The sequence below is a fragment of the Silene latifolia genome, chromosome 11 (assembly GCF_048544455.1).
Source record: "Silene latifolia isolate original U9 population chromosome 11, ASM4854445v1, whole genome shotgun sequence".
Taxonomy (NCBI): Eukaryota; Viridiplantae; Streptophyta; class Magnoliopsida; order Caryophyllales; family Caryophyllaceae; genus Silene; species Silene latifolia.
In genome coordinates this window covers 12,826,070-12,834,076 of record NC_133536.1, presented here as the reverse complement: position 1 = coordinate 12,834,076, position 8,007 = coordinate 12,826,070, and the positions used below count along the sequence as shown (strand labels likewise).

The following is an 8,007-nucleotide window of genomic DNA, read 5'->3' as shown; positions in this document are numbered from 1 at the left end:
TTAACTTAGGTTTATTAGGACGTTTCGACGACAGGCTCTTCGGTACGTCCATGTATGTTGACATGGATGCTTTAATTAAATTTCGTGCAGATCACTCGTTGTCGGCCGTTGCTCTTAACGAGCAGCGAGTGGAGAAAAGCCCCGTGCAGGCTGGTGATCAAAACGTCACTATTGTCTCTTCATCCCAGAAGGCTTCCCAGCAAGTGCAGGCTGGTGATCAAAGCGTCACCATTGACTCTTCATCCTAGAAGGCTTCCGTCTCCCAGCTTATAGTGGAAGACACGAAGCTGATCAAGGAGCTGGCGAGGTGGAACGAGCTGACCGGTGCTCGTATCATAGAGCAGGACAAAGCCGTGGCTCAATCTGTTTTTGAGCTTAATGCTACTAAGAAGGTGGCCGTGTCGGCGAAGCTGGATCTCCTCAATGAGCAGAGGCTTAGGGGAGATGCTGAGAAGGCGCTCTTGGCTGAGAGAAAACTCAGGGAGGACGCTGAAAAGGAGGTCCTTGCTGAGAGAGCAAAGGCCGAGGCTGCGGCGGCCGAAGCTGCTAAGCTGTTGGAGAAGTGTAACCTTGTTCAGAGGCACGCCGACCTTTATCTCCAGCAGAGGAACGAATTCAGGGGCCAGTTTCAGATCCAGGGGAAGGTGATTCGGAGCAAAGAGGCCGTCATTAGGCAAAAGGAGGAGGACATTGAGATGCTCCAAACCGTCATGCTCCCTAACATGTGTGTCGAATACCGGGATCTGGCCGAAGAAGCTGCCAGGGAAGTGATTGGGGAGCTCTTTCCTCTTGACGGTTCCTTTCCGTGGGGCAAATTTGACGAGCTGTTTGACGATAAGCTCGAAGCTAAGGAGAAAGCCGTGGAGGAGAAGGCCAAAGAGGCGGTGAGGGTGAAGATAGAGAAAGAGGCGGCCGCGGAGAAGGCGGCCCTTGCTGAGAAGACTGCTAAGAACGCTGCTGGGTTGCCCATCGAAGAAGATGCTGCTACCGCTGCTGATGGCAAGCAGCGCCAGGCATAGGGAGACGGGCGGTCGTCACCAGGCTCACCCGGCGTCTCGGATAGCTTCGGCTGTTCGGGAGCCAATTATTAAGCCATTCCTCCCTGCCATCTTTTGGCGCTTCAAATGACATATTTGTAACTTTTTGCTTTTCCTTCCCTGTATTTTGTACAACTTAGGTAGGTTGTGTTTTGGCTTATCCCTATGGGGACGGCCGTCGTCTGTATTCTCCTCACTTGTGATTTGTTATCATTTTTAATAAGAGTTCGTTTCTTTTGCCTTCGGCTTGGCCGAGGTCTTTACCTCACTTTGAGTTTCCTTGCGCTAATAGATGAGCGTATCAACTGTACTTAGCGTCTTCACTTTGCCTCTGGCTTGGCCGAGGTCTTTACCCTTTACCTCACTTTGAGTTTCCTTGCGCTAATAGTTGAGCGTATCAACTGTACTTAGCGTCTTCACTTTGCCTCTGGCTTGGCCGAGGTCTTTACCTCACTTTGAGTTTCCTTGCGCTAATAGTTGAGCGTATCAACTGTGTTTAAACGCTTTTAAGGCGTTCTGATCGCTTTTGCGAGCATCAACTGCGCTGGCCGTAACTGTCGCGGCGTCTGCTTCCTGAGGGTAATTGCCGCTCTTGTCGGTGTGACAGTGTGAGCCGGCGTCTGCTTCTTGGTGACGACGGCCGTGGCGTCTACCACTTGGAGTGACTGCGACGGCGTCTACCTCTTAGGGTGACTGCCGTGGCGTCTACTACTTGGGGTGACTGCGACGGTAGTCTGCTTCTTGTTGATGACTGCCGCTCTTGTCGATGTGACAGTGTGAGCTGGCGTCTATTTCTTGATGATGACGGCCATGGCGTCTACCACTTGGAGTGACTGCGACGGCGTCTACCTCTTGGGGTGACTGCCGTGGCGTCTACTACTTGGGGTGACTGCGACGGTAGTCTGCTTCTTGTTGATGCCGCTCTTGTCGATGTGACGTGTGGTGGCGTCTATTTCTTGATGATGACGGCCGTGGCGTCTACCACTTGGAGTGACTGCGACGGCGTCTACCTCTTGGGGTGGCTCGCGTGGCGTCACTACTGGGGTAAATCGCGACGGTAGTCTGCTTCTTGTTGATGACTGCCGCTCTTGTCGATGTGACAGTGTGAGCTGGCGTCTATTTCTTGATGATGACGGCCGTGGCGTCTACCACTTGGAGTGACTGCGACGGCGTCTACCTCTTGGGGTGACTGCCGTGGCGTCTACTACTTGGGGTGACTGCGACGGTAGTCTGCTTCTTGTTGATGACTGCCGCTCTTGTCGATGTGACAGTGTGAGCTGGCGTCTATTTCTTGATGATGACTATGGAAAAATGAACACTTTGGCGAAAAACTTGGATTATTCTACATTAGATTTAAACATGTGATATACGATTAATTTACTTCCAATTCCCTCTTTCTTTTTATGCATACCGACTCGTATCGAGTCGGTTTCGGGTGTTTTTCCTTGCATTTTGTGCCCAACGCCCGTACTTGTTACCTTGTGTGTCCTTTTGTAGGAAACGACCCAAGTATGGAGAAATTGGGGCAAGAAAGGCACCCCATTGCCTTTACATGAAGAAGAGGAAGAAATGGTAAACAGTGTGTTTTGCCGGCAGGCCGGCAACCGGCCCACCGGCAGAACACACCCCAGACATTGCCAAGGAAGTTGAAGAAAAGTTAAAGACTGTGTTTTGCAGGCAGGCCGGCAACCGGCCCACCGGTAAAGCACAGCAGGTGGAATTAATTGAAGAATTTGGTGAAAAACAAGCTTGACCTCGCGGTAGGAGACCGGTGCCGGTCCAACCGGCATTTCACACATCAACAAAGAAGAAGAAGTCCTGAAGAAGGTGTTTTGCCGGCAGGCCGGCAGCCGGCCCACCGGCAAAACACGGATGCCAGCAATTTTAATTCCTTGCGCGGTTTTGCCGGTAGGACCACCGGCAGCCGGTCCAGGTCCACGCAAAACGCAACGAACATTGCGGATTTGGGCTTTTCTTTCTTTTCTTCCTCTTTTCTTCTTAATCATATACAAGCCTATAAATACACCTCTCCTAAAACCCTTTGACACACAACCCTAGATCCAGAATATTTACCCTTTCAAGCTTAAAACTTTGTTAATCTCTTTGTTAATCTTTCCTTAATTAGAGAAGTTCTTCAAGCATTTAGTGATTGAATTTGGGTTTGTAAGAAGATTGAAGGATTTCCTTCTTTATTATTTCTATCCAAATTCCTCTTTCACTATTTTGTTGGTATTAATTCTCTCCCTATTTTCATTTGTTTACATTTTGTTCTTCCTTCAAGTTTATTTTGATTGTTTATGTTAAAATTGTTGTTGTTGTTTGTTTGTTGTTGTTGATTTCATCATTGTTCATCTTTTCATTGTTCCTCTTTGCTTTGATTCTCCTTCATTTGTTCATGCTTGGATAGTTGTCCTCAAAGACTTAATCTTTGAGTTGATTTGGTTAAAGATTGTGCCTTTTAGATTAGTTAACCTTGTTATTAGAATTAATCTCTTTTCTCTTAATTATTGTTGATTTGTTGCATGTTTAGTAGTAAGATTCATCTCCTCACCATGTTTGTGACCAAAGTTTCCATCTTTATTGTTTATTTTGCAATTAGGACCATGATTAGTGAGGAGTCTCCTTCTAGGACTCGGTTTGACCCGATATGGGTAATTTCACTAACTAATTATCATTAAGGCTAATTTGTGGGGGAAATTGGTGAGGGTAGTTTAGAGGGATTTGCATGCTTATGGTTTGGTTTCCGGGTAGTGTCGGCTTTTGACCCTTGTCCACCAACGGAAGTTGGTTAGGTTGTTAGTCGAATATTTGGGGACCGACCCTTGTCACCAACTAAGGTTGAGACCGGAAGGGAGAACCGAGGGAGGGTGCCTCTAGGCTAGTGTTTGAAATCGACCTCCGGAAGGGGGAGTGGGATGACCCGGAATTTGATGAGGGCTTAATGACCTTGACCATTCACTTGACCTCCTTGGGAAAATGCATGTTCTTGGGGTTGTCGGGTTTTGAGTTGGGGATACCGACTTTCGAACCCGGGAGGGGGGTTAGTCGGAGTAACTAGTGTCCTAGTGCGAGACCGGAAGGGAGGTTCTAGGCGAATTAGAGCCATCTCCCCCTTACCTTTCTACCCCTTTTGATTAGCCGAGACGATTAGTATGTGGAATTACTCATGTTCATGGTCGGACCGAGTTCTAGTCCCTCTCTTTATTTGATTTATCCTTTATCTTTAGCTTGTTTTTATCCTACCTTGTTTTTAGTCTTTAAATTTGATAGTTTAGTGCTAGTTTGTTACTACCCTCTTTGTTATTTATCGACTTATCTAAACCGGTGAATTAGAACGATTAGTACTCCACCTACTCCTTGTGGGATCGACCCTTTTAAGTGTACAACGATAAAATCGTGCACTTGCGAGGTTTAACTTGAGACCATCAAGTTTTTGGCGCCGTTGCCGGGGAGTACGGCTTGATATTAATCGTTTTTGTTCTAGTTTAGACTAAGTCCTTTGTTACTAATCCTTTCTTTCAAGTGCTTAGGTCTTTTGCATGAGTAAGCGACGAAGACGAGGTCAACCGATATATCAACTTGACCGCGAAATTGAAGCCACGGCAAGAAGACTTAATTCTCTAAGAAGAAGGGGTTTACTTGATATTCCACCGATTGAAGAAGTTAATCACCAAGAAGCTACCGAAGTGTTTGAAAATCCTTTTGGGGTTTTAGAAGAAGAGCCTAACACCATGGTTGAACCGGTTCCGATAAGAGACACTATGGCTCCTAAGCACATAGTCAATCCAAGCATCCAAAGGCCACGAATTCAAGCTAATAACTTTGAGATTAAAAATGCCTTGCTCAACCTTGTTCAAGACAACCAATTTGGAGGAGGTCCCTTGGAGAACCCAAATGATCATCTAAATGATTTCCTTGAAAATTGTGATATGTACAAATCAAATGGGGTTTCCGATGACGCGGTTCGCCTTAGGTTGTTCCCCCGTTCTCTTAGGGGTTCGGCCAAGGATTGGTTGAAGAATTGTGACCCGGATTCCTTCAAGACATGGGATGAGTTGGCTTCGGCATTTTTGAACAAATATTTCCCACCCTCAAGAACGGCCAAAGTCAAGAGTGAATTACAAAGCTTTACTCAAGAAGAGGATGAGACCTTATATGAGGCATGGGAACGATACAAGAAGCTCCAACGGTTATGCCCACACCATGGCATCTCCGAGGCCGAGCTAGTGAACAATTTCTACAAAGGGTTGACTCAAGACCTTAGGCTTTCATTGGATGCGGGATCGGGGAAAGGTGCCTTAGACATTTTGGGGCATAAAGCGGCAAAGGAACTAATTGAGGAGATGGCCTCAAGAACTATGGAATGGGGAAGTGATAGGCAAATGAGGAAGGGCAAGAGCAAGGATTCTAATTCGGTTTTGAATGTGGAGGTGAAGGGTATGCTAGATGAACTCACCCAACAAGTTGCTTTGCTAAATTCAAAACCTAAGGGCTCCGATATGAGGCAAGTCTTGTCGTGCGAGTTGTGTGGTGAACAAGGGCACACTCCCATTGGGTGTCCCTTGATTGCACCCTTAGGTGAGGAATGCTATGAGCAAGTAAATGGGATTTGGGAGTCCACGAGTGCAAGACAAGGGTTCAACAATAATAACAACAACCAATTTGTCAATGGAAAAAGAACTCACCCTTTCTTGTCTTATGCTTCACAAAACATTCAAAATCCCACCACTTCCCAACCTCAACAACAACCAAGGTTCAATCAAAACTCTCAATTCCAAAGACAAATTCCACCCGGTTTCCAAGGGAAACAATTCATCACCCAAAACCAACAACCATTTGGGGGCTTCAAGGGGCAAAATTTCAATCAACAACAAACCCAAAATTTCCAACCACAAAACCAAAACTTCCAAACCCCTCAAAAACCATCTTGGGAACAAGCTTTTGAACAATTGGTTATTGCAAATCAAAAATCCGACTCAAAGCTTGATAACCACATTGCCTCACAAAACCGGGTGAATGATGAAATACGGGCATCACAAAAGGCTACGGAAACTCATGTGGCCCAAATTTCTCAACAATTGAGTCAATTGGCTCAAAATCCGGGGAAGTTTCCGGGTAATACGGTTAACCCAAGGGAGATGAATGCGGTGTTTTTGAGGAGTGGTAAGCAATTGGAGGAGGTTGAGAAATCTCCTAAGTGGAAGAGGAAGAGGGTGTCAAGTGAAGTATTGAAAGAGCACCCGGTTGAAGTTGTGCAAGAAGATGAGATTATGGTGGAGAAGTCTAAGGAGGTGGAGATGGTTGACCCTCCAAAGCATGATGAGCCTATTGCAACTAAGGCCAAAGAATGTGTTCCACCACCAAGGGAGTATGTAGCACCGGTACCCTTTCCACAAAGGCTTGCAAAGCCTAGAATTGAAAAGAAATATGAGAAGTTTGTGGAGATCTTGAAGGGAATGAATGTCACGATTCCTTTCCTTGACATGATTACCGAAATTCCATCTTATGGCAAGTTTCTTAAGGAACTTGTCACTTTGAAGAAGAAGAATGGAGAGGTGCAAACCATCAACCTCTCTAAGGAATGTAGTGCTATACTCACTCACACAAACAAGCTTCCTAACAAGCTAGAAGATCCGGGGAGCTTTTCTATCCCTTGTTCTATCCAAGGGGTGGCTATTAAAAGAGCTTTATGTGATTTGGGGGCTAGTGTGAGCCTCATGCCACTTTCAATATTCAAGAGGCTTGATTTGGGAGATTTGAAACCTACTAGAGTTTCACTTCAACTTGCCGATCGGTCGGTTAAATTTCCCATAGGTGTAATTGAAGATGTACCCTTGGTAGTTGGGAAGCTTGTCATACCTTGTGATTTCTTTGTTATGGATATGCCCGAGGATTACAATGTGCCAATTATTTTGGGGCGACCTTGTCTTGCCACCGGGGGAGCTATGATCGACGTAAAGAGTGGGAAACTATCTTTGCAAGTGGGTGAGGATAGGGTGGAATTTGAACTCCACAAGTCCATGGAAGCTCCTTCTCTAGGTGACACTTGTTGCATTGTTGACATTCTTGAGAATCCCATGGAGGAGCATGACCCGAAAGCTTCCTCTATGGATCCTTTGGAGACTTGTCTTGTTAGTGGGTATGAGGTCGATGACAAAGATGTTGAGACTCTTGCATATGTATGGATGTTGGATTCGGCTCCTATTCATGAACAAGCTCCCAAATTTGAAGTGTTGGAAGTCGGTAAGAAGGAGGAGAGTTCCAGGCCTCCTCCTACGGTTGAACTTAAACCTCTTCCCTCTTCTTTGAAGTATGAATTTCTAGGAGATAATTCCACTTTTCCCGTCATCATCAATAGTGCACTTGATGACACCCAAACCTCAAAACTCATTTCTTTGCTTAAAAGGTTCAAGGGTGTCCTTGGGTACACTATTGGTGACCTCAAGGGGATTAGTCCCTCTTTGTGTACTCATAAAATTCTTCTTGAAAATGAGGACGCATCCTCAATAGAGCCATAAAGAAGGCTTAATCCCATCATGAAAGAGGTTGTAAGGAAAGAAGTCCTTAAGCTACTTGACGCGGGCATTATCTATCCTATTTCGGATAGTAGGTGGGTAAGCCCGGTTCATATAGTCCCTAAAAAAGGAGGCATGACGGTAGTGCGAAATGACAAGAATGAATTGATTCCTACAAGGACGGTAACCGGGTGGAGAATGTGCGTGGACTATAGGAAGTTGAACAAATCCACCCGGAAGGATCACTTTCCTTTACCGTTCATGGATCAAATGCTAGAAAGATTAGCTCAACACAACTATTTTTGCTTCTTGGATGGCTATTCGGGATTTTTCCAAATCCCCATCCATCCAAGCGACCAAGAAAAGACCACCTTTACTTGTCCCTTTGGCACCTATGCATATAAGAGGATGCCATTCGGACTATGTAATGCTCCTTCTACTTTTCAAAGAGCTAT

General features: G+C 45.7%; 1 non-coding gene across 1 annotated transcript; it reads right to left on the bottom strand.

Moving 5' to 3' along the window:
* Nucleotides 1-5,140: 5,140 nt before the first annotated feature.
* Nucleotides 5,141-5,247, bottom strand: LOC141615656 (small nucleolar RNA R71). The gene has a single exon (XR_012530065.1). It is a non-coding gene; the product is annotated as a small nucleolar RNA R71 (small nucleolar RNA).
* Nucleotides 5,248-8,007: the final 2,760 nt, after the last annotated feature.